The sequence below is a fragment of the Ursus arctos genome, unplaced genomic scaffold (genome assembly GCF_023065955.2).
Source record: "Ursus arctos isolate Adak ecotype North America unplaced genomic scaffold, UrsArc2.0 scaffold_16, whole genome shotgun sequence".
NCBI classification, from domain to species: Eukaryota; Metazoa; Chordata; class Mammalia; order Carnivora; family Ursidae; genus Ursus; species Ursus arctos.
In genome coordinates this window covers 50,452,431-50,479,116 of record NW_026622830.1, presented here as the reverse complement: position 1 = coordinate 50,479,116, position 26,686 = coordinate 50,452,431, and the positions used below count along the sequence as shown (strand labels likewise).

Here is a 26,686-nt window from a genome sequence, read left to right as displayed (position 1 = left end):
AGGCAGATCAAAGTACATACTTACTCCATTCCATTCTGTTTACAAAAGATAATTTGGGGGCCCCTGGGTGGCTCAGTCAGTTAAGCGTCTGCCTTCAGCTCAGATCATGATCCCAGGTGCCTGGAGTCAAGTTGCACGTCAGGCTCCCTGCTCAGCAGAGTCTGCTTTTCCCTCTCCCTCTGGCCCTGCTCGTGCTCGCGCTCTCTCTCTTAAATCAATAAATAATGAAAAAATATTTTTACAGAAAGACAATTTGGAAGCCTTGGTGGAATACCTCTCTAAGAATGCCAGTTAAGGAGTAGAATTTTCCAGAATAGGAGTACCAAATGGGCCAGGTACCACACCCCCTTATCAGCTCTAGGGGAAAATTTTTTTAAATTTTTTTATTATGTTATGTTATTCCCCATACAGTACATCATTAGTTTCTGATGTAGTGTTCCATGATTCATTGTTTGCCTATAACACCCAGTGCTCCATGCAATACGTGCCCTCCTTAATACCCAGCCCCGGCCTAGCCCAATCCCCCACTCCCTCCCCTCTGAAACCCTCAGTTTGTTTCCCAGAGTCCATAGGGGAAGACGTTTTTAAACAAACACAATTTGATGAGTTTTGACACATGTATATACCCATGATAATGAACATAGTCATCATTCTCAAAAAATTCCCTGATGCCCTTACAATCCTTCCCTTCCCCAACCGTCCCGTCACCAGGTAATCACTGGTCTACTTTCTGTCTGTCTGTTTATTTTTATGCAAGGGTGCTCTTTATTTTTTTATTTAAATCCAATTAATTAACATATAGTGTATTATTTGTTTCAGAGGTAGAGGCCAGTGATTCATCAGTCTCATATAATACACAGTGCTCATTACATCACGTGCCCTCCTTAATGCCCAGCACCCGGTTACCCCATCCCCCACCACCTCCCCTCCAGCAACCCTCAGTTTGTTTCCTATGATTAAGAGCCTCTTATGGCCTGTCTCCCTCTCTCTCATCTTGTTGTATTTTTCCTCTCTTCCCCATGATCCTCTATTTTGTTTCTTTAATTCCACGTATGCATGAGATCATATGATAATTGTCTTTCTCTGATTAATTTATTTTGCTTAGCGTAATCCCACCAGTTCCATCTACATCATTGCAAATGGCAAGATTTCATTGTTTTGATGGCTGAGTAGTATTCCATTATACATACCACGTATATACATTCCATTCCATATATACCACATCTTCTTTATCCATTCATCTGTCAATGGACATCTGGGCTCTTTCCATAGTTTGGCTGGTGTGGACATTGCTGCTATAAACATTGGGATGCAGGTGCCCCTTCGGGTCACTATATTTGTATCTTTGGGATAAATACCTAGTAGTGCAATTGCTGGGTCATAGGGAAGTTCTGTTTTTAACTTTTTGAGGAACCTCCAAATTCTTCTCCAGAATTAGATACCAGTTTCCATTCCCGCCAACAGGGCAAGAGGGTTCCCCTTTCTCCTCATCCTTGCCAACATCTGTCATTTCCTGACTTGTTAATGAGGTGGTATCTCATTATGATTTTGATTTGTATTTCCCAAGTGATATTTAACATTTTTCATGTGTCTGTTGTCCATTTGTATGTTTTCTTTGGAGAATGTCTATTCGTGTCTTCTGCCCATTTCTTGCTTGGATTATTTATTCTTTGGGTGTTGAATTTGAGAAGTTCTTTATAGATTTTGGATATTAGCCCTTTATCTGATTAAGACATTTGCAAATATCTTCTCCCATTCCGTGGGCTGCCTCTTAGTTTTTTTGACTGTTTCCTTGGCTGTGCAGAAGCTTTTTATCTTGATGAAGTCCCACAAGTTCATTTTTTCTTTTGTTTCCCTTGCCTTTGGAGATGTGTCATGAAAAAGGTTGCTGTCCTAGAGGTTGCTGCCTATGCTCTCCTCTAGGATTCTGATGGATTCCTGTCTCACACTTAGGTCTTTCATCCATTTGGAGTTTATCTTTGTGTATGGTGTGAGAGAGTGGTCAAGTTTCATTCTTTTGCATGTAGCTGTCCAATTTTCCCAACACCATTTGTTGAAGAGAGCGTCTTTTTTCCATTGGGTATTCAGTCCTGCTTTGTGGAAGATAAATTGACCATAGAGTCGAGGGTCCACTTCTGGATTCTCTGTTCTGTTCCATTGATCTATGTGTCTGTTTTTGTGCCGGTACCATACTGTCTTGATGATTACAGCTTTGTAATATAGCTTGAAGTCTGGAATCATGATGCCTCCAGCTTTGGATTTCTTTTGCAATATTACTTTTGCTATTTGGGGTCTTTTCTGGTTCCATACAAGTTTTAGGATTGTTTGCTCTGGGTCTATGGAAAATGCTGATGGTATTTTGATAGGGATTGTGTTGAATGTGTAGATTGCTTTGGGTAACATAGACATTTTAACAATATTTGTTCTTCCAATCCATGAGCATGGAATGTTTTTCCATTTCTTTGTGTCTTCCTCGATTTCTTTCATAGGGTTCTATAATTTTCAGAGTACAGACCATTTACCTCTTTGGTTCTGTTTATTCCTAGGTAATTTAATGGGTTTTTTGGGCAACTGTAAATGGGATCGATGCCTTCTCTTTCATCTGCCTCATTCTTAGTGTATCAAAATGCAACTGACTTCTGTGCACTGATTTCATATCCTGCCACTTTGCTGAATTCCTGTATGAGTCCTAGCAATTTTTGGGTGGAGTCTTTGGGACTTTCTCCATAGAGTACCTTGTTTGACTTCTTCTTTGCCAGTTTGGATGTCTTTTCTTTCTGTTGTCTGATTGCTGAGGCGAGGACTTCCAGTACTATGTGGAACAACAGCAGTGAGAGTGGACAGCCTTGTCATGTTCCTGACCTTACGGGAAAAGCTCTCAGATTTTCACCATTGAGGATGATATTTGCCATGGGTTTTTCATATGTGGCTTTTATGATGCTGAGGCATGTTCCCTCTATCCCTACACAGCAGAGAGTTTTTATCAAGAAAAGATTTTGTATTTTCTTAAATGCTTTTTCTGCATCAATTGAGAGGATCGTATGGTTCTTGACCTTTCTTTTATTAATGTGGTGTATCACATTGATTGATTTGCAGATGTTGAACCATCCTTGCAGCCCAGGAACAAATCCTAAATGGTCACGGTGAATTATCCTTTTAATGTACTGTTGGATCCTATTAGCTAGTATCTTGGTGAGAATTTTTGCATCGATGTTCATCAGGAATATTGGTCTGTAATTCTCCTTTTTGGTGGGGTCTTTGGTTTGGGGATCAATGTAGTGCTGGCCTCATAGAAAGAGTTTGGAAGTTTTCCTTCCATTTCTATTTTTTGAAACAGCTTCAGGAGAATAAGTTATTAATGCTTCTTTATATGTTTGGTTTCCGCTGGTAGGCCATCTGGTCCTGGACTCTTGTTTGTTGGGAGATTCTTAATTACTGCTTCAATTTCTTTGCTGATTATGGGTCTGTTCAGGTTTTCTATTTCTTCCTGTTTCAGTTTTGGTAGTTTATATGTTTCTGGGAATGCATCCATTTCTTCCAGATTGCCAAGTTTGTTGGCACATAATTGCTCATAATATGTTCTTATAATTGTTTGTATTTCTTCAGTGTTGGTTGTGATCTCTCCTCTTTCGTTTGTGATTTTGAGTCCTTTCTCTTTTCTTTTGGATAAGTCTGGCTAGGGTTTATCAATCTTATTCTTTCAAAGCATGAGCTCCTAGTTTTGTTGATCTGTTCTACTGTTCTTTTGATTTCTATATCATTGATTTCTGTTCTAATCTTTGTTATTTCTCTTCTCCTGCTGGCTTTAGGCTTTATTTGCTGGGTTTTTTCCCCATCTCCTTTAGGAGTAAGGTTAGGATGTGTATTTGAGAATTTTCTTGTTTCTTGAGAAAGATTGGTATTGCTATATACTTCCCTCTTAGGACTACCTTTGCTGCATTCCAAAGGTTCTGAACTGTCGTGTTTTCATTTTCATTTGCTTCCATTTTTTTTTTTAATTCTTTAATTTTCTGCTTGGCGCCTTCATTCTTCAGTAAGATGTTCTTTAAGCTGGGGCGCCTGGGTGGCACAGCGGTTAAGCATCTGCCTTCGGCTCAGGGCGTGATCCCGGCGTTATGGGATCGAGCCCCACATCAGGCTCCTCCGCTATGAGCCTGCTTCTTCCTCTCCCACTCCCCCTGGTTGTGTTCCCTCTCTCGCTGGCTGTCTCTGTCTCTGTCGAATAAATAAATAAAATCTTAAAAAAAAAAAAGATGTTCTTTAAGCTCCATGTATTTGTGGTCTTCCAAATTTTTTCTTATGGTTGACTTTAAGTTTTACAGCATTGTGGGGACACCTGGGTGGCACAGCTGTTAAGCGTCTGCCTTCGGCTCAGGACGTGATCCCGGCGTTATGGGATCGAGCCCCACATCAGGCTCCTCCACTATGAGCCTGCTTCTTCTTCTCCCACTCCCCCTGCTTGTGTTCCCTCTCTCGCTGGCTGTCTCTGTCTCTGTCGAATAAATAAATAAAATCTTAAAAAAAAAAAAGTTTTACATTATTGTGGTCTGAAAATATGTAGGGAACCATCCCAGTCTTTTGGTACCTGTTGAGACCTGATTTGTGACCCAGTATGTGATCTATTCTGGAGAATGTTCCATGTGCACTTGAGAAGAATGTGCATTCTGCTCCTTTAGGATGAAGTGCTCTGAATATATCTCTAAAGTCCATCTGGTCCAGTGTGTCATCCAAAGCCCTTGTTTTTTGATGCAAAGAGTGAGATCTTGTTGATTGTTGATCTTCTGCTTAGATCATCTGTCCATTGCTCTTTGCAAACTGAAGGGTAAGAAATCAGAGAAAGACAAACCTTATGAGACTCTTGACTCTGGGAAACAACCTGAGGGTTGCGGAAGGGGAGTTGGATGGGCGGATGGGGTAACTGGGTGATGGGCATTAAGGAGGGCACGTGATGTAATGAGCACTGGGTATTATATGCAACTGATGAATCACTAAACTTCACCTCTGAAACATATACTATACATTAATTTTTTTTTAAAAAAAGCAGGTAGATAGAGCAATGGAACAGAAGAGAGAGCCCCCAAATAAATTCACACATACATGGATAAATGATCTTTGATGAGGGTGCCAAGAGTACACAATGAGGAAAGGATAGTCTCTTTAACAATCAACAGAATGAAAAGGCAGTCTATAGAATGGGAGAATCCAATTGCAAACCTTGTATCAGAAAAGAGACTAGGGGCCCTGGGTGGCTCAGCTGATTAAGCATCCAACTCTTGATTTCAGCTTAGGGCATGATCTCAGGGTTATGAGTTCAAGCCCTGCTTTGGGCTCCATACTCATTTTGGATTCTGCTTGAGATTCTCTACCTTGTCCTCTGCCCCACCTACTACTTGCTCACTCTCTCTCTAAAAAATAAAATCTTTAAAAAATAAAAAAGAGGCTAATATCCAAAATATATAAGAAACTGCTACTAATCATTAAAATAAAAGTGTTTAATCCAGGGGCGCCTGAATAACTCAGTTGGTTAAGCATCTGCTTTCTGCTCAGGTGATGATCCCGGAGTCTTGGAATCAAGTCCCACATCAGGCTCCCTGCTCAGCAGAGTCTGCTTCTCCCTCTGACCCTCCCTCCTCTTGTGCTTTCTCTCGCTCTCTCAAAATAAATGAATCTTTTAAGAAAGTGTTTCACCCAACATAAAAATGGGCTAAATATTTCAATAGACATTTTTCCAATGAAGAAATACAAATGGCTGACAGACATATGAAAAGCAGCTCAGCATCATTAATCATCAGAGAAATCCAAATCAAAGGACAATATCATGTCACCTGTTAGGATGGTTTATATATATGTTGGTAAGAAAATGGAAATTTGAACATTCATATACTGTTAGTGAGAATGTAAAATGGTACAGCCATTATGGAAAACAGTACTGAGTTTCCTCAGATAATTGCAAATAGAACCACCATATGATCCAGTAATCACATATCTAGGGATACATCCAAAGGAAATGAAATCAGTAGATGACCCTAGTATTTGTTATGATAGTCACCAACTCCTGTGTCGTGTTGAATTCAGAGGAAATAATTTTATCTTCCATCACTATTATGTTAACTATAAACTGTAAGTGTCCTTCATCAAGTTGACAAAGTCTTTCTTAATTCTTATTTTGCTGAGAGTTTTTAAAATCTTGAATGTATGTTGAATTGTCCTAAGTGCTTTTTCTGTATCTGCTGAAATGATCAAGATTCTTCTTCTTCAGTCCATTGACTTGGGAATTACTGTATCAGTTTCCCATTGCTGTAACCAATTACCACAAATGTATTGCCTTCAAACCTCATAAATATAGTGTCTTACACTTCTGCAGGTTAGAGTCTCATATGGGCCTCACTGGACTAAAATAAATACGTCTGTAGGGTGTTCCTTTTTGGAGGCGCTGGGAGAGAATCTGGTTCCTGGCTTTTTCTAGCTTCTAGAGGTTGTCTACACTCCCTGCTTAGTTGCCCCTTCCACCTCTAATGCCAGCAATAGCTGACTGACTGCCCCACATCCTAGTGGACTCTTCTGCTGCACTTCCACTTTTAATGACCTTGTGACCACTTGGATAATCCAGGATCATCTCCTGATTTTAATGTGAGCTGATTGGCAACCTAATTCCATCTGCAACTTTAATTCCCCTTCCCCATGTAAGGCAACATGCGGGCAGATTCCAAGGATTAGAACATGGACATTTGTGGGGGGCATCATTCTGCTAGAGATGGTACCCAGGGCTGAGTGTCAAGGAGCAGGGACATATATGAATGCAGGAGCCCATCTCCCCATGGTGCCTAGGGAGAGAATAAGAGGGACTTAGGGTTGCCCCTTTCTGGAATCTCAGGGAGCAGAGCTCTTGAGCATCTATACACGACCTGTGCCCCTCTCATTGTGCTCCTCACTTTCTGCACAGATGAGAGCTGAACTTTTCTGGGTGGAAGATTTGTGGGGGGCCCCTCATTCAGCTCTGGTCCACTCCCTCATTCACCCAACTCACTGTTCTACTTGTCCCTCCCCCATGCCAGGGTCTGTGGTCCAGGTGGGGTTGACTCAGCCACCCTCAGTGTCCAAGGGCCAAGGAGAGATGGCCACCAACACGTGCACTAGGGGAGCAGCTCAGCTTCAGCAACACCTGGGCTTTGTTGCCAAACTCCTGACCCCCAGATTTGCAATTGCCTCTCAGAAGAGCTTCCTGAGCTCCAGGTCAGGCAGCCAGGCTTCTTGATCTCTGGGCTTCAGCCTGGAAAAGAGGCTGATTATTACTGCTTAGTGTGGGACAGCAGCTTGATGCCTACATTGTCCTCAAGGCCCACAGGGAAGTGAGATAAAAACCTGTTGGCTGTCTGTACCTTCTCACTGTCCAGAGTTATTGCTGTCATTTTGTGGGCAAGTGGCTGCTGCTGAGTTCTGGAGTAGTGTAATGGGGGCCGTCCTTTCTCCTCTGGTTCTCTGATACTGTGTGGTTGATGCACCCCCATTTCTAAGATCCTGGGTATGGTTTGCTGACCCAGCTGTCCACAATTTCTGGAGCTTTTGGTCAGATCACTCAGTCCTGCACTGGAAGTATTGGTGTGGATTATTATGTTAGTGACTGGAACCAGCTTTGCTCTGGGAAAAAAATGCAGAGTCCCTCTTCTTCCCTTGAAAGTTCTGCTTCCCTCCAATTTCCTGATACCATATGTGTACACCCAAACAACAGACCCAATCAACCCTTGGGTCCAGTATCAGGCAGAGGTTAACTGGCGTGTGCCAAAGAGGGCTGGGTGGTCCCTCCCATTCCTCAGAGTGGAGCACCCACAAGATGTGCTTAGCGCTCTCTCCCTCTCCTTGAGGCCTTCCCTATTTTGTCCCCCAATCAGGAATGATGGAGAGAGAGCAACACAGGATGAGGTGAAGGGGATCCCCCTGACTGCCACAGTGGAAAGTGGGTTGGTCTTGGCTGATCTGTCATGGTCTTTGGTCCTTCTGCTGTTCTTTTTTTTTTTTTTTTTTAAGATTTTATTTATTTATTTGACAGAGAGATAGGCAGTGAGAGAGGGAACACAAGCAGGGGGAGTGGGAGAGGAAGAAGCAGGCTCCCAGCAGAGGAGCCCAATGTGGGACTCGATCCCGGAACGCCGGGATCACGCCCTGAGCCGAAGGCAGACGCTTAACGACTGCGCTACCCAGGGGCCCCTTCTGCTGTTCTGAATCTGGAACAAGTTCTCTCTGAGGTTGGGTTCCCTCTGGATCCCCCTCTACAGTGATCTACAATGGAGGAAGAAGCTGTGGAGGTCACTTCACTGAGTACAAGGCTGTGGAAGAGGCTGCAGTCTTAAGAGGAGGCTCCTGGGCAGTGAAGAGACCCCACTCTGGGAGGAGGGGATAGTGGACAGGTGGATGGGCATGCAACTCTCTCTCCAAGGTCCCCTTCTGTATGTACATCTGGCCCTAACACAGCAGGAGGAGTTGTGGGCCTGCCTTGCCACAAACCCCTGGGGTACATCAGCTGTGGGAGGCCATCAAGGGGAGGGGAAGGATCTGCATGACTTCCCTGTCCTCCCTTTGAGTGGGGCCAGTAGGTAAAATCAACTTTGGGCCCCGCGGGAAGCAGAACTCGAAGGGTCTTTCCATCACAGCCTCGTCCTCTTTCCTCCCCACTCCTCTCACTCTCTGCTCAGGTGATTTGTTGACAGTGGATCAGGGGAGGCCCTGCCACTTCCTTCTTATAGACATCATATGACCTCAGACTCACCATCCCTGTGTCTCTTTCCATTTCAGGGCCCTGGGCACAGTCTACACCGTCTCGGGAATCTCAGTGTCGGGGTCTCCTGGACAGAGAGGTGCTGTGTCTCGCACTGGGCTCGCAGTGCGTCATTGGACTTTGGCACAGGATGAATGCTGTCCTCAAAACTGTGACCCTCTGAAGCCCCCGCACTTAGCTTCCTCTGGTATTCTGGTGATGCATGCTGCTTCAGTTAGTTGTGAAAAGTCCTATTCAACGGAAAACTGAGTATATTTAGAATGATGTGTTCATTGAATAGATCGATGTAAGAAGTGACCTCTAAGGATTCATGTGTGAGTTCTTTTCTCTAGGAAATTGTCTTGATGACTCATCCCATGTCTTCCGTGACTATAGGATTAACCATGCTTTTTTGCCTCAATTTGGACAAGTCACTTAACTCCTTTGCAGGTAGGCTGCATGCAGAGGTGACCAAACTTATTTTACAAGTTTGGACTAAATGAACAAATGCATTGACTGCTTAGGACATGTGGAAGACCCCTGAGGGTGGGTCTTTGGAAAAACCCTGAGAGACCGTGGTCAACCTGGCCGGGAGGGCAGTGACACCGCAGTGCTACTATGTATCCTACATCCTCTAGACTCCAGGAGAGACATCCAGCTGTAGCCACCCATGTTTTAAGAAAAAGTGGCAGGGAAAAAGACAAAATGTCAGACACAAAAGAAAGAACTGAGAAAATAATGCCCATAACATAGGATGACTGGGGTTGACTGTGACAATGGAGAGAGACAGCTGTGACAAGACAAGGATCTCAGAGCTGCAGAGAGGCGCATGCCTCTCTGAGTGATCATGATTTGCTCAGAGGACATGACCCAGTAATGTGAGACTAGGCTGTCAGTAGGCCACCAACCAACATTTAGTGAAGGGTAGCATGACAGATACATCCCAAGATCTTACATGAATACAACTTTTCTCTCTCCTCACAAATGCCCCCTTGAGGAATGACTGTTAGTCCTGTTTTCGACATGAGGAGACATCTCCTAGAAATGTTTTTTGATCCTGCTGTGTGTCATGTGGTGTGAATGGCAGAGCGAGGCATGGTGCAGACCATGCAGATTCAGATCCTGCACCCTCCCCACTGCAACGTGTTGTCCTCACTGCACTGTCTCTGGAGAATCTCTGTCCTGTTCACCAGGTGCAAGGAGGTAAGTGCAGGATTACTGGTAAGAACTTCACATTCTCTCCCTCCATGGATCCTAATTATTCTTGGGAAGATATACATAAAATAACCACACAATAAAAAGTTCAACTAATAGGAGATCCCTGAAAAAGATGACCTGGGCACAGCTCTAGTCAGGGAGATTTTGGGAGGTTCTCTGGAAGAGGGGCTGACTGAACCCCTATCTGAGGAATGCATTCAGGGTAACTTGGGGTGCAGCCTGGGTAGTGGCTGGAGTGGGCAGTGGAGGAGGAGGTGATGCCTGCAGAAAGAACATCGTATGGATGGAATCAGGAGGCGATGAGGAAAGTTTGAGGACGAGGCGATGGGAGGTCAATGTGACTGGATCTGTTTCGCAGTCAACAGACAACTCGTAACCAACCAAGCAAACCGCATGCTGCCTAGACACAGCTCAGTGCGGTCAACTCAAAGCCACAGTAATGCTGTCGTGAGGCTCAGACTTCCACTGTGACATGAGGCCCAGCGAGAAGCCGAGTCCTTCCCAACCCGTCTGCTGCACACACGTCAGTGTGATGTACGTGTCTGGAGTGGTCTCCAGGCAAACAGGATGATGAAAATCAGCTACTTCCTCTTGACTGCTCTAGCGAGGCCTTGGGCAATTTGGAGCAATTTTACATGTATTTTTTTAATTTTTTTTAAAGATTTTATTTATTTGACAGAGAGAGAGACAGCGAGAGAGGGAACACAAGCAGGAGGAGTGGGAGAGGAAGAAGCAGGCCTCCCGCCAAGCAGGGAGCCCGATGCGGGGCTCGATCCCAGGCCCCTGGGATAATGACCTGAGCCGAAGGCAGACGCTTAACGACTGAGCCCCCCCGGTGCCTGTACATATATTTTAAAGATACAGTGTGGATTTAGAATGATAGGCAGTTTTACACCATATCTTGGAATCTCTGTATATCTTCATGTTTTCTTTCTATATAGTACAAGCCTTATCAAGATAAGTAAAATATACATGACCAAAGATAATTGATTTTATTCCCAAATAACTTTCTCTATGACTGTGAAGATGAATTAAGTAAATTTACAAGTTCAAGAAATCATACATATATTAAATATCCAAACTCTACCATTACAAAATTGTGCATATGATAAGCTTTAGTTTTTTTTAAGTTGGAGGAAGAATATAACAACAAAGCCCTGTTTAATGACCTAAATTCAACCTGAGGATCTGGTTGGTCACTATTATCCAGAGGTGCCACGTCATATTATTCAGTATACGAGTTTAAGAAAATTCTTTTATTTTTTTAAAATTTAATTCCTTTTAAAGTGACACTCTATTTTGAAGCTGAGTTTCATGTCTGTGACCTAACAGTGTGCACACAACTGCATGAGGAGTCTCTCTGAGACACAGTTTACGTTGAACTGTGATTCCTGCAAACACCTGAGGATAATCAGTCATGGACTGTGGCTTGAGTATGAGTATGATGTGGTGAGTGACTTTAGTGCAAATGGCAGCTTAAAGACCTCCAAAAATTCTCTCCTCAAAAAAAAATCAATGAGGAAACTGGCAAAAATTGCCACCAACATCTTAAGAACTCTGGAAATAAACTCAAACTTGCAGCAGTAGAGGGAATGTTGATACTGGTGGAAGAGGGAGGAAAAAAAACAGGTGAGTCTCAGTCAGAACCATGAGTTTTGTGCTGTTTTAACATGGCCTAGTCCCATCCCCTGCCCTGTGGCTGCAGAGTAGCTCAGAAAACTAAAGCCCATGTTCACAGTGAAAGACAGCAATGCGGCAGCCACTGGAGAGAACACAATGGGTCCGGAGCTCCCTCAAAACCTCATTTCTAGAGAATTACCACTAATGGGTCTGAGGGATGTCTGCAAGACCCTACTTGTTTGACTGTTTGTGTTTAATCTCACTTGGAGCTTGCCCAGAACAAAAAGCCTTTTCCCAGCATAATTGTCAAAAAAGAAATTATAGGCAGTTGCTTAACTTGTGGTTGGTTGGTTAAAGTGATAGATATTAGTTGGAGCAAACAATAGAGTAATAGAAAGCTTACAAGGACCACCAAAAAATGAGATTTCCATGAGGGGATCTGAAAAGTTCTGACTTATTCTTACGAATCTAGAACACTGTAAGCATACCCAGGAGAGACCCTAGAAGGCCCTTAGCTCTCCCCCTGCCTGACCTGGATGTTCTGCACAAGCAACAATGAAGGTTTTCAGCTACCAGCTGAATTTTGAAGATACGATTCAACATGCTCACGAAGCCCTTCGACAAAGACTGAATGACTTAGTTCTAGGCTGTTCGTGAGATCTCTCTCCGGCCAATAGCTGACCGCCATAGAGCTGAGCAGGGACTACAGTGGTCACACGTGACAAAGAATACAGACTTTGGAGAATTAGTTCATTAAAGTCACTAATGAGAAAGCAATGACAAAAAATAGCAAAGCCAACAAATCCTAGGGAAGAGTGAGAATCCGATTTCTAGAGTTGTCATATGATATTATTTTAAATAACCAATTTACAGTCCCCCTCCCCAGTAACAAGATACCTGCAGGGAAACCAGAAGTCTGACTGTGCAGAAAAAAGTTGGCATACCAGGGCCAAGTGTGCTTTCCTATGACAGGCCTGCTTGTCAGACTGACCCTGTCTGAAGTCTGGGAACTTGGAATCAAGAGGGTCCCCACCATTCTCTGGTAAGTGTGGCTTGCTGTGCCTAGACTGTTGGTGCAAACCCTGTGGTTTATGCAGAACATATCTTTGCTGATAGAACTCTGAAATTCAGGTATGTGCGAGGCAGAGGGTGCCTAAATGACCAGTTCCCACTAAAAACCTCTGAGTACAAAGTCTCCAATGAGCTTTCCTGGAAGATGTTTCACACTTTATTGCTGGAGGAATGAAGTGTACCTTTGTGATGCCACTGGAGCAGTTCTCTTGAAAGCTTGTGGCTGGTTTTCTCTGAACCTCCCATGCACCTTTCCCTTTGCTTATTTTGCTTAGTGTGCTTTCACTGTAATAAATCACAACTATCAGGATGGCTATATACTGAGTTCAGTTAGTCTTTCTAGAGGGACGGATGTTGGAGGTGCTCTTGGGCTGTCCCCCACACATAAGCTGATATACAAGGAGAAAAAAGCAATGAATACACACTGTCCCTAAGCAAAGTCCAGACACTGGACTTACGAGACAGATACTTTGTATCAGCTCTTTTAAGTATATGTAAAGAATTAAGGGAAATGATATTTAAAGAACTAAAACATAGTATGAGACTTATATCTCTCCAAGTAGAGAATAACAATAAAAAAGATGTGAATTATAAAAGAGAAACAGATATTCTGGAGTTGAAAAGTATAGTAACAACTGAAAATGTCACTAAAGGGGCTTGTATTCACTTCCTAGGACCGCTGTAAGAAATTACTACACTCTACATGGGCTAAAACAATAGAAATTTACTCTTTCACACATCTGAAGGCTGGAAATCTGAAGTCAAGCTATAACTTAGGCTCTGTTTCCTATTGAAAGAGCTAGAGAACTATCTTTCCTTGCCCCTTGCTATCTTTTGGTAGTTTCTGGAAATTCATGGCTTTCCTTGGATTGCATCTGCATCACTCTAAACCCTGCCTCTGTCATCACATGGTGGCTTTCTCCCCTCTGTGTCTGTGTGTCCAAACCTCCCTGCTCTTATAAGGACAGCAGCCATTCAATCAGGGCACACTCTAATCCAGTGTAACCTTATCTTGATTATATCTGCAAAGACCTTATTTCCAAATAAGGATACTTTCACAGGTACTGTGGGGTACAACTTTAATGTGTAATTTGGGGAGACACAAAGCCACAACAAAGCTGAACAACAGATTTGAGCAGGAAAAAGACAAAAATTTGAAGATAGATTAATAGAGATCCAGTCTGATGAACAGTGAGTTAAAAAATATGGATGGGAGAAAAAAATAGCAGAGCCTCGCGGACCTGTATAATACAATAAGCATGCCAACATATGCACAAAGAAAAGTCCCCAGAAAAATAAAAGACAGGGAATGAAATATAAAATAAGTAAAAGATAAAATAAATAAAAGAGAGGGACAGTGAAGATATGTGAAGGAACAATAGCCAAAATCTCACCAAATTTCATGAGAAACATTAATAAAAATATTCAAGAAGTTCAAAAAAGTCCAAGCAGGATAAACCCACCTCATAATAAAATTGTTCAAGGCCAAAGACAAAGAGAAAATCATGAAAGCAACTAATCATTTACAAAGGCTCCTCAATTTTATGGCTAATTTTCATCAGAAACCAGAGGCCAGAAGGCAGTGGGATGACATGAAAAGTGCCAAAAGACAGGAAGTGTCAGCCAAGAGCTCTGCATCTAGCAGATGTCTTTCAGTAATAAAGGAGACGTTGAGACATTCCCAGATAGCATCTGAGAGAACCCACTGCTTTCACAAGGCCTACAAAGAAATACTAAGGGCCCTTCAAGCTGAAATGAAAAGACAACAGAGTAACTTAATTCTACATGAAGAAATAAAGAGTTGCATAGGTTAATATACAAGAAAGTGTAAATATATAAGTATGTATATGTTGGCTAATGAATTTAAATAAAAAATATAAAAGTATGTAAGATGTGTATAATTGTAAACAATGTATTATTTTCTCCTGATTTAAAAGGCACCACCTGAAGTCAATATTATAAACATGCTGCCGAGCACACAGTGTATAAAGATATAATTTGTATGACCATGGCAATAAGGGGAGGGTGTGCATTGAATCTACATGAAGGTAGTTTCTATATGCCATGGAAATTAATCTGGTATTAATCCAATTAGAATGTTATAATTTAAGGTGTTAATTATAATCTGAGGGAAGCTACTAAGAACATAACCCAGAATATATAGCAAAAGAAGCACCATGGAAATGTATTCGGTACGCTAGAACATAACATAAAAAACCGGTAATGGAGGACTATTAGAAAAGAGATGACATATACAGCCAAAAAACCAAACCAAAACAAAAAACAGATACCAATGCTAGCTGATTAGTAATTAAATATTCATGGATTATATACTCCAATTCAGAGGCAGATATTGGCAGAATGGATTAAAAAAAACCCTATAATCTCTATTTGCTGCCTATGAGGGAGTCACGCTTTAAGTCTAAGACAGAGAGGTTGAAAATAAAAGGAAAATAAATGCTAAGCAAGTAGTAACCAAAAGAGAACGAGACTGGCTTTGATAATATAAGACAAACTTTTATGACATTTTTCTTCTAGAAAAAAAAAGGACATTTTATAATGACAAAAGGGCCCATCCTTCGAGATTATGAACGTTTTACAAGAGAACTCCAAAATACATAAAACAAACTGACAAAAATGAAGAGAAACAGACCCCTCAACAATAACAATTGGAGACTTCAATATTCAACTTCCAATAGTGAAAAGTCATTTCTTGTGATGCTCACAGGGTGGGAGGAGTAGGGGCTGAGATCCATTTTTCATGGTGCAGGTACTGAAATTTAGAGATTAAGTGACTTTCTCAGAGTTGCAGCTCAACTGCAACTGAATGATGGTTCTGAGTCAGGGGATACAGACGGTTCCCTGGAGATAGAGATCCCTGATCACCTGAATACGAGATCAGGTCCTGGACACCTGAATTGAGCCCTTTCCTCACTCCCTTGCTCATATCCTCTTGCCCCAAGGTTTCTGCAGGCAGACACCTGGTATGTCAAGGAGGTGCCTGCATCAAGAGGATGGCTCAAATCCTGACCCAACTCCTGGCTCTGTGTTTCAATCCCTGACTCAAAATACATTGTCTTTCCTCCAAATGAAGAACAACCCCTGATGGAGTGGGGGGATCTGAGCATGTCTCCATCTCCCCTCACTTGCCCCCAGCACTTGATTCTATCTGCTGTCTTTCAGTGAGACTCCCTGGTGGTCAGGTGATCACCCTGAATGACCAGTAGTCTGCTTGCCTCCCAACTGGCTCAGAACCCAGGACATTCTAAACCAACTGCCCACGTGACAGTTGCCCAAAGAACTAGCTTTGTCTTCAACTGACCAAACTTGGATGATGAGCAGTTCATTAACTAGGAGAGGGGTCTGCCAGGCTGGACTTTTGTGGCTTAGTGGATGAAATCTACACACCTCCAGTGTCTCCCTGACTATCTGACCCACCCTCAGAGCAGCCACTACGGAAGGCATGGCTGAGAGCAGGAAGTAGCCACACTGGCCCTTGAGTATGCACCTTCCCTGCTCACTCCTTCCTTTCCAACATCCAGTGTCTTTTGTACAAACTACAGTCCTTCTTCTTGAATCTAATTACTGATTTTACTCCCATGCCACCTTCAATGGAGTAGTTAGTGGGGGTGATATTTGTGGCCCTACCGTGTTGTTTGGTCAGATGCCCATTTCAATGTGGCTGAACCACTGTGGGCACAGCCAGCAGAACAGTGGACAGCCAGCAGATCTTCTTAAACACAAATAGTTATATTGTGAATCCCTTATGATCTTTTTCTTTTTATAACCTGAGCCACAATCCTAGAAAACATACTGAAAATAGAACTGTTGATATGCAGCTGAGAGAAGACCCTGGGAGCACATTCATTCATTCCTATGCTGCACTTCTGTTCTATGAGCAAAGAGGGGTATTATGATCTGTGATGGGGCTGTGATTTTATGAGGATGAGACAATGTAGAAAGGCAGCACAGCACAGGGACGGAGAGAGAGAGAGAGCATGAGAGCTGGTGTCTGGTGGCTGGTATCAACTCATGCTAGAAGACACATGTACCTGGGAAAGTTACTTAACCCCTTTGTCCCTGGTTCCCTGTTCTGCGGCATGAGGCCTATTTACTAGTATTCCCTTACGAAGCTTAATATAAGACAGTCCAGACAGCGCCTGGAGAAAATGACCGGTGCTGCGTAAGTGCTACATAAGTGTTCCAGCATTAACTGTCTGCAAGAATAAGCAAGGAATACAGGAGTGGCTGCCTCCGGAGAGGAAACTCGAATGGATACAGGGCAGGGGAGGGTGCAAGGTGACATTTCAGCCCTCACATGGGCATGATGCTTTACAGCTCATAGAGAGTATCTGTCATCATTTCCTGTCATCCCCCATCATCCTCATGGGTTATGCAGGGTAGGTGCTGTGACCCCTGTTTTGTGATTCATGGCTCTAAACTGTAGAGATTTTAAATGATGCCTGGAGTCACAAGGCTGATGACAGATCTGAGATAGGAAAGTAGTTGTTTCCTTGGGGACAGAGATCCCTGAACAACCCCTACCGCCTCCCCTGAGTCCTCCAGATCATGTGCTGGACTTCTGAACCAAGGGCTACCCTCCCTCCATTCCCCAAATTTTCCTGCCCCAAAGTTGCTGTCAGGACATAGAAGGTGCTGGAGCCAAGAGAAGGGCACATGCCTCCACCCAAACGTTTCAATCTCTGACCCAAAAGCTATGATATTTTCCTGAAAGGAAGTCCCTTAACAGGTCAGGGGGAAAATCGCTCCTCCTCCCACGTCATCACACATCAGCTGCCTCAAGGCAGACCGACGGTGTGACCAGTGCGCTGCTTGACTCCTATGTGGCCCAGAGCCCAGGATTTTCCAAGCCAACTTGCACATATAACTCCTCTCTAATGAATCAGCTTGGCCTTCAAGAACCAACCCTGGATGAACCACTAGCTAATGAGGAAAGTGACCTGATGGACTGGTGCTTTGCTGGTTTAATAGATGAAGCTGACATGTCCTCCACTGTCTTCTGACCACTGATCTGAGCAATAGTCTGAGCAGGCAGAGCCTACACTCTGAGTGTGCACTTCCCGCTCCCCAAACTCTGAAGTCTCTGTAGACTCCTCACCCTTCTCTAGACCTTGCAGTTGCAGGGAGAGAGTTTCTTCCCTCTGCCACCAAATGTTCATTCCACCAACCCAATGGCATTGTCCCTTCTCAACACTGCCCCAGGCAGCACCCAAACACCCAGTAATCCTGTTCACATCAACCAAAGGAAATCACTCCATGAAATCCCAGTTTCCTTCCTTTATAAAAACTCTGTGGATTTATAGACCGCTGATGTTTGGTTTTGGATCTTGACATCTACGTTCAGAAGAGTTAACCTGTGATTTCCCTTTACTGTGATGTCTATTGCTAGGTGGCATCCAAATTCTCCTGATCTGATGAAAGCAGTGTAGGTGTGTTCCCTCTGCATATGTTCTCTGGAAGAGGATGTCGGAGAGTGGCATCACTTCTAAAACACTTTGTAGAAATCAGAGGAAACGATCTGTGCCTGAGTTTGTTTTGTAGAAAAAAATAGTTTTACATTTGTTTTTTAATTGATGTTTACTTTACATATTGTAAAGTCCCCAAATCTTAAATGTCTAGCTTTATGGTTTCCTGTAATATAAATGCATCTGTTGCCAACACCAATTTGACACACAGAGCATCTCCAGGACCCTGGCAGCCTCCTATAGAAGGACTTAAGAATAATATCTAACTTATTAGGTTACATGAATAAAATCATCTACTCCATGTATAGTCTAGGCACAACGATTACACATAATTAGCTCAGAAAGAGTGTGGCAGCGTCCTTGGAAGGTAGTTATGTTGCCTGTATGTACTATTACCACCACCCTGTCTCCGCTTTTGTGGCCGCATGCATCAGCGGTCACCCCAGTGTTTGGTTGGTTTTCCTGCGGTGCCAACAAGGAAGTTAGGGAAGCAACGGAGAACATGTGCACTCGTTTGCTTTACCATTTTCATCCCAAGCGCCCTGCACTCACATTTCCTCTTCCTGTTCTTCTTTGCCCCAATTTGCTTTGTCTTTTCCTTCTTTTGAGTCCATTACAAAAAAATTTGTTCACAGCTGAAAGGAAGACAAGAATCAGGCATAACCAGAGCCACCCAGGGCAGGTAACCATTAAGTGGAGGATGCTGAGAGCAGATCCAGAATTCCCGGGGCCCCTCCAGCAGGGACCCTTCCGACTCCCAGCCCAGCTCCTGGCTGGGGCCATTCAGGGCTGCTCAGCAGGAGTCCGTGGTACAGACCCAGCGTAAGGGGCCAGAGCAACACTAAGAATGTGAATGAGGTAGGCTGCAGGAGGTTTTATAGACATTGATCCAAGGACCTTAAGTGCCTGTATGAGACCACATACTACAGGATGAGAATTATAAAGAGGGAATGGGGGAAGAGCTACAAAGAGGAGCTTATAGATAGCAAAAACAAAGTGAAAAGAGAGGAAAGAGGAAATAAATTGCATGCACAGTTTTGCTCCCTGCATGTAATCCTGTGCATGGATAATTGTAGGAGTGGGGAGGAGGAAGCCTTGGGAAAGGACGGGGACAGTCAGGGTTGGGGTGAGAACTTGGACCCACTGCTCCTGGCAGGATAAAGGCCGACCTGGGGATGACTCTGTCTTCACCTCTGCAATGAGGGAATGAATGGGTCTCTGTGATCTGCAACATATTTTTTCCAGCCTTCAAATTTCATAACTGTGACCATGAATGAACTCCTGTCATCTTGTCCTTACAAGAAGGCAGTCACTATCTGCATGCATTTCTGTGTGTGATGTTGCCTTCCTCAGTACTCATGACTCAGTACTCCCCTTCCACTTCTCTCCACTATTTAGTGTTCATCGTCCTTCTCCGTGTCAGCCTCTACCAGCCATGTTATTTTAAAATATGGGGACACCGGAGGAATGATCATGGGTACACTGCCACCCTCCCTCATCAATCAATTGATCAATTAACCAATCCATCCAAACCCAGGGGGCACCTGTAATGGGACTGGGGTTTTGTTGGGCCCTATGGGACAGAATGGCAATGAGTTCCACATACTACCTGTCCTGTGCCTGGGGTAATTGCAGTTACTTGAAGATCGTTCTCAAAAAATCCCATAGGTTTCCTAGCCCCCTAGAGAGCATGAACATGAAATCAGAAGTAAGCTAACTTGTCTAAATTCCCTTAGTCTATACGTGGGGCAACAGGGGCTCTACAGCTGATGCGATCACATAAACAGACACTACCTGCCAGAGTTTGCCCTGAACCTTGGAAGGACTTGGGAGGGTGGGCTTTGGGCAGGCCTGGGGTAGGCATGACCAAGGTGTGGGGGGCAGGGCCAATGTGTGGCTGAGGCAGTGGGTTCTGAGAGGAGCACTGACTCCCTGCCCTGCTGCCCAGAGAGAGGTCGTGTCCTGTGGTCAATGCCAGGTGACCGGGTCAGCAGGGCTGTAAAAGCGGGTGTGTGAAATAGGCCCAGCAGCTCCTCATACAGTCCTCTAGAATCCCTGCCGGCCATGGAGGGTCTCCAGGGCAGCTGCACATGGGCCTCTTTCAGATGGAAGCACATTCACAGTTCAGACTTGGGTGAGGTATGGAGGCTGGGATGAGCTAAAGCACATTGGAGCATATGCATAATTCCAGAAGAAAGGTTCTTCAACTCACCTAGCTATGGAAGTGGCCTTTAAGGAGGAGCAAACAGGACAGGAACATAATGTTACTAGTCCTGTACGTTAAAAGGGAGAGAGTTGACCTCTCATCTACCTCCTGGCTCATGCTAGAACTTTGTATCCAGATTCAAGTGTCTGTTGGGTCGCACCAGATTACATCCATCAAGGTTAATAACAAGAAAGATACCAAAATCCCAAGAGGTGCTAATGAAACAGAACCTAAGCTTTGACATCTGGCAGTGGGAAAGAGAAGGAAGTACAGGTTTCAGGGGAAAGAATTCTTTTTTTTTTTAAAGATTTTATTTATTTATTCGACAGACATAGAGACAGCCAGCGAGAGAGGGAACACAAGCAGGGGGAGTGGGAGAGGAAGAAGCAGGCTCATAGCGGAGCAGCCTGATGTGGGGCTCGATCCCATAACGCCGGGATCACGCCCTGAGCCGAAGGCAGACGCTTAACCGCTGTGCCACCCAGGCGCCCCCATGGGAAAGAATTTTTAAATAGGAAAGCAAAAATGATTGCAAACACAGCACACCTGATGCCTATGGACTCCATTCCTCTTACTAATATGTCATTAAAATATGAAATGAACAAATTAGACTTGTACATATATTTCCCTACCCTTTCTGCTTTCTTATCCACCTTCCTCAGTCTCCAGAGCAGCAGGTGCAACCCAACTGTACCCGGAACCCTCTTGCATTGCTTCCTACCTGAGTGTTGTTCCCTATCTGGAGAGTCATCCTCCTCACTACTGGAATCTTGAATGCTCTCCACAAGAAAATCTATAGAAACACAAATATGATATATAGAAACACATCAATTAGAGGGGCTCACCCTTTCCTCCTCCTCTAGTTGAGGTTGTGTGGGTCATACGGCATCAACCTGATATTTCCTGTGGGTTCTCAGAAGTTCTCTATACTTGGTGGAGTCAGAGCCCTTCAACAAGAATTGATCACAGTTACAAACCTTCGAATGAGACAGAGATGCTGAATGAATCAGCTTTCACACTCTCAGTTCTACAGGCACATTGCAGCTCTTACCTCCAAACTTACCACCTGAGATTCAAATTAGTATGGGCACATTTGAAATGTGGCTAGTGTGAGTGAGCAATGTGGTGTTATTTTAATTCGCTGAATGTTGGTGTAAAATTAATTATAAGCAGACACATGTGGCTAGAGGCTAGCACCCTGGAGAGCACAGTTCTAGAATCCAAAGATGAAAAAGAGGTCACTTGCCCTCCGCTGGTTGTTTCTTGGTTGTAGTTTGCTGGCCTGATCTGATCATTCATGTATAGGCATTTCTGGGCTCGTGCACACATGACGGGCACAACTTAAGACTCTGGGACACTAAACAGTAAGGTCAACCACCAGGTCCTAGAGGAAGCGACCTACAGAAATCCCAATGTCACTGCATAGAAACAAACAAACAAACAAACCCTAAAATATATATGGAACCACAAAGGACCCCTAATAACCAAAACAATCTTGAGAATGAAGAACAAAGATGGAATCCCCCCACTTCCTGACTTTAAAGCATATTACAAAGCTACGGTAATCCAACAGAATGGTACTAGCATAAAAACAGGCCGGTAGACCAGTGGAACAGAGCAGAGAGCCCCCAAATAAACTCACACGTACATAGATAAATGATCTGTGACAAGGGTGCCAAGATTGCACAATGGGGAAAGTAAAGGAGGCACGGAGTGAACACTGACACTCCCTAACCCAGCTGTTTAGGAGATTTGCAACAAGGGTGATGGGCACCAAGCTAAAAGCCAAGTTTTACTTTAAATTCCTATTTGCCACTGTATCTTGGGTATGGACTTACAGGATTTGAGCATTTCTCATGGTATGGTGATGTCATAAATCACATTAAATTATCTTCCTGATTCTTAACTGCTCTGGGCCATGTACAAGCAATGACCTCAGCTATGACAGATGTTGGCCTACACTGTCCTACATGGGGCCTCTTAGCTCTCAGAATCAGTGGACTGACCAGGAGCATGTGGACTTTCTATGTGACTTTCACTCTAATGACTATGTCAGAGCTGGCTGTTAAATCCATCTATAGTTGTTCTGGGTTATGTGACCACTGAGGCCACCTTATAACGTGGTCAGTGTTTGGGAAATGTGTACACTTTAGTACTTTGGGAGTGTACACGGATGCTGAAACCCCCCTGCTCTGTGACTAATGATCCCGTAGCTGAGTGATAAGTGCAGATCAGTAGCACAGAGCATCAGCAATGGGGACACTGGCCTAGGTCCACACTTTGACTTTCCTACTCAGGAGGTCAAGACCTGGGACAGTCTTTTCTGCTCTATCTCCGAGGAAGGGAACATTCAACAAACTTCCAGGCACAGTTGTGGTGATGGAGGAATTCGGGATTGTATGAGTAGCTAGGGAGGAGGACTGGCTCTTCTCCTTCCTCCCACATACAATAGCTGATGACGCTTTAAGATTCCTTAGTTCAGGAATGAATATGAGAGTCTATATCTTTTACGTTACTGTAGGAAGTAAAAGAACAAACCACACTCTTGGGCTCTAAAAGAAAAAAAGGGCTTTAATATAATAATATTTGAATTTACCACTTACTATTTAAGAGAATAAATATTGCCCCCCGTCAAATAACTAAATAGATGGGAGGAAGGGGTGTGGAACACATGGGGCGCATGCACCGCAAATCCCCAGCTGCTGAGGAATCCCTGCAGGGCCACTGGACACTTGCTCAGCCCTGAGGTTGACTGCGGCTAGTTCTTCTCCTTCTTGAGTGCTGCTGACCAGCTAGGACCGGGGCTCCAGCTGGCAGGACAGGGTGTAGCTAAGGACAGAGGGATACCTGTGAGTTGCCCAAGAGCTTCCATTCAAGAGTCCTTGCCAGTGTTTGCCCACAGCTGGAGTCAGGCGCCCCGGCAACAAGGCCTGAGGCTGCCCAGGGAAGGAGGATCCCAGGAGTGGCCAGCAGAAAGAGTCCACCCCGAACCTCACCGACCCAGATCCTGATGGGCCTCACCTCTCAGCCTCGCTGAGCGACTCCATAGCCTGGAACCAGGCCTGAAAAGGATCCTCGGGCTCTAGGGTGTAATTCTCAGCAGCCACCTGGAGCAGCACGATGTCCGTCATGACTTGGTATTCCTGAGCAGAGAGAGCAGCACAGGATGTATAGGGAGCCTTGGGGGGGGGGAGCGGGAGCTGCAGGGTCTGGTGAGGGTTGAGCAGCAGGACCGGGCACCCATCCCAGGTCCTGGCACACATGGCCACCCTCCTGCCTAGAGATTGATCCGGTCTCCACCTGTTCTCAGAGGTGAATATCAGTAGCCTCTCCTCCGGGAAGTTCTCCTGGATGCCATGCGTCTGTCCCCATCTCCTAATGGGATGGGTCTTGCACTGCTTTCTTCTCAAGGGATCCCAGGAAATGTGAGGTGGAGGGGATGGAGCCAAGCAATGTTCTTCCCAGGGACATCTCTGAGGCCCACTCCCTACCCTTCCCTGCGGGAAGCGCCACATATGCTCACCTTATTTCTTTTGTGGTCGTTGATCTCATTCCCCTGGAAAGCAGACAAAGTCCATCAGAATGAGGCCCCTGGTTCTTAGGAGCACTTGATTCCCATCCCTTCTCATGCTGCACCATGGCCAGGACCCATGAGGGGGCCGTGCATACACAGATAGCGGGCCTGGGATGTAGGCCAGGCTCTGGGGTCCAGAGAAAGGAGGACATGGGGCAGATGGACTGGCTACAGGTCGGGACCCTGCAGCACCACCCTCTCGGAAGACAGTGGGGGAGGCCGAAGCCTCAGGCAGGAAGGGGCTGCTGCGGCTACTGAGGTGCTTGCTGACGTGGAGGGTCCTGACTTCATTCTCCCTCCACGGGCAAACTCACCGGGGGAGGCTGAGGTCCAGTCAGACAGACCTAATGCAGCCCTGCCTTCAGGAAGCTCTGCTGCTTCACCAGTCTTCGGCACCGGGAGCCGTGGCCTAACTGCAGCCTCACCTCGCTCATCCCTGAGATGGGCAACAGCCCCCAGGCTCACAGGGTAGCCGTGAGGCTGTCATGAGGGGAGGTTTGCCGAGTCCTGAGAGCTCAGGGCTCAGTACAGGGGCGCTCTGCTCCCAAACCTCCGGATTCTGGTCCCTCCCCCACAATCCTCAGGCTCACCCACCTCCAGATAGTCCTCCATTGCAATATCCAGCATCACCAGTTCAGTGAGGAAAGTGCCAAGTTAGGGGACAACACCCTGTGTCATGAGGGGGAGGGTTGGGATGAGTCCCTGCTCTCTGGTGCCCACAGGGACCCTCCCCTGAAAATGCTGCAGCCTCCTCGCCCACCCCAGTTTCCCACATGGAGCAGCCTAGGACCCTTAGCAGTCTCCCCTCAATTCCCTTTCCCCTCACCCTCCAAGAACGTCATACTCTTCCTAATCACCTCCAGGGCCTGCTTTTAGAAAATCACAGGGTATATAGCCCTGGGCTCCTCCCCATTCCGAAACCCATTCTGGATCCAGCTTTCTAGACCCTCCTGCTGGTCACTTTGAAACAAGAATTTTAGAAGCAACAGGAAGTGGAGCTGGAGTTGAAGTCCCACCTGTACTGATTTGGAGGCTTCCAGCCCTCAGGGAGAAGCCCCTCTCCTCTGACTTTGGAGGCCCTGGGTCTCAGGCACACTCACTTTCTTCTGCAGCCTCTTCTTCTAGGCTCTCCGGAGGGCCATCACCAGGGTGGCAGATTTATTAGATGGTTGCTCCTGTAGGGCCAAGGACAAGATCCTTGAGACCGTAATACCCTCAGTCCACTTGCCCTCACCATCTTTTAATTCAGACCCTAGATATCTGACTTAAGTCAGCTGATAACTGATAAACATTATCCTTAAGCATGCCATGTGTGATTCTAGACAAATCTCAGCTCCAACATTCACTCTATGTGTGACCCTGAGCTTGAAGTCTGGCCTCCCTGAGCCTGTTTTCTCATCAGGAAAAGTGAGAATTCTACCTACCTCCCATCGTCTCCTGAGGACTCAGTATCGTATTACTATCATTGTTGTGGCCCTCAACCCATCCCATCCCCATCACTGAGCAGAGCCCTGTCCTCTGGGCTTTCAAGGTTTGTACAGGTGTCCATCTGGACTAGCTGTTGACACAGAGAGACAGGGTGTCTAGGCTAGGGAATCTGGTTGAGCAGCACCTGGTTGTTCCACCCCCAACGGAATCTTCACCCCAGCCTGTCACCACATTCATGCCAAAGGCTTCCCCTCTCCAAGGAATGCTTCAGGCCATTCCCTATTTCATCCATGCAGGACCCTGTTCCCTCACACCCTTCTTCTCTTTCCAGACCTGCACCTTCCATGCTACCTTGATGACTAGTTTCCTGCTCTGTGGGTTGTCTTCAGTGCCCAGCTTTTTAAAGTTTTGAAAGCACTTCCTGAATAGAGGGAAAGGAGGCAGGACGATTGGAGGAATAATGTGGCAGGGTTGAGTGCAAGTCCCTTTTATTTGAGAACCCCAAAGTGTCAAATTGGCTGGATAACAGTTTTCTCTGGGTTCCTCTGAGCACTAAGGTCTTTGTAGGACATGGGAGAGAGCTCTGATGTAGGTCATCCTATGACTCCATTCCCATATTAATTGAGCAGCTCTGTTTTGGTCAATTTTGGTTTCAATTGGGCAGAGTTTAGTGGTTGTAAAGTAAACACATGAAAATATTTATTCAGCTCAGCCTTGTGGGGGAACATTTAGGAAAACTGATTTCTAAAGCAGGAGACATGGTGGCCTATTCTCCAGGGAGGCTGAGAGACCCGCCTGCCAGCCCAGGTCCTGTAGTCAGGGATTGCTGCTTCCCAGGAGGTCCAAGCTGGCTGAGGGGGAAGAGGACAGGCCTCTGGGAGATCCCTCATCTATCCTGGTCCGTCCATGCAGAGAGACCGTCTCACCTGGAAACTTTCTCCCATGTCTTCTTGAGGTGGTATATTGAGACAGTCTGCAGAGCCGAGACGATGGCATTCAGGGAGTAGTAGTTCTGCAGGATTTGACAGGCCTGGGGAGGGAAGAGAATGAGCTGTCACGTGGGTAGTGGAGGCTGATTTTCTCTAGAGCTTCAGTCACCCTCAGTTTAAATCACTCCTCCTGGATGAAGCAGATGTCCAGGGACCTGCCGAAGGTCACACGTGAGGCCCAGAGAGTCCCACTGCTGGGAGAGAAAGGATTTTACCTCACTCCAAGGAAGAAGTCAAGGAGGAACAGAGCATCCCAACATTGGGCCATGCAAGTCACAGTCAGCCTCTGGAAGGAAGAGCCTAGGGACTGCACAGTCCCTAGGGCAAAGACCAGGGCCTTCC

General features: G+C 45.2%; 1 long non-coding RNA gene across 4 annotated transcripts in view; it reads right to left on the bottom strand.

The window, feature by feature from the left end:
* Window positions 1-603: 603 nt before the first annotated feature.
* The window catches only part of LOC125281412 (uncharacterized), a 110,682-nt gene continuing 84,599 nt past the window's right edge, over window positions 604-26,686 (bottom strand). For all 4 annotated transcript variants that reach the window (XR_008959479.1, XR_008959480.1, XR_008959481.1 and 1 more), the window contains 6 exons: window positions 26,282-26,385; window positions 24,944-25,102; window positions 23,877-24,596; window positions 23,375-23,496; window positions 21,199-21,771; window positions 604-4,815 (listed from right to left, as the gene is read on the bottom strand). This is a non-coding gene — a long non-coding RNA (uncharacterized LOC125281412). The remainder of the gene's footprint in view (window positions 4,816-21,198; window positions 21,772-23,374; window positions 23,497-23,876; window positions 24,597-24,943; window positions 25,103-26,281; window positions 26,386-26,686) is intronic.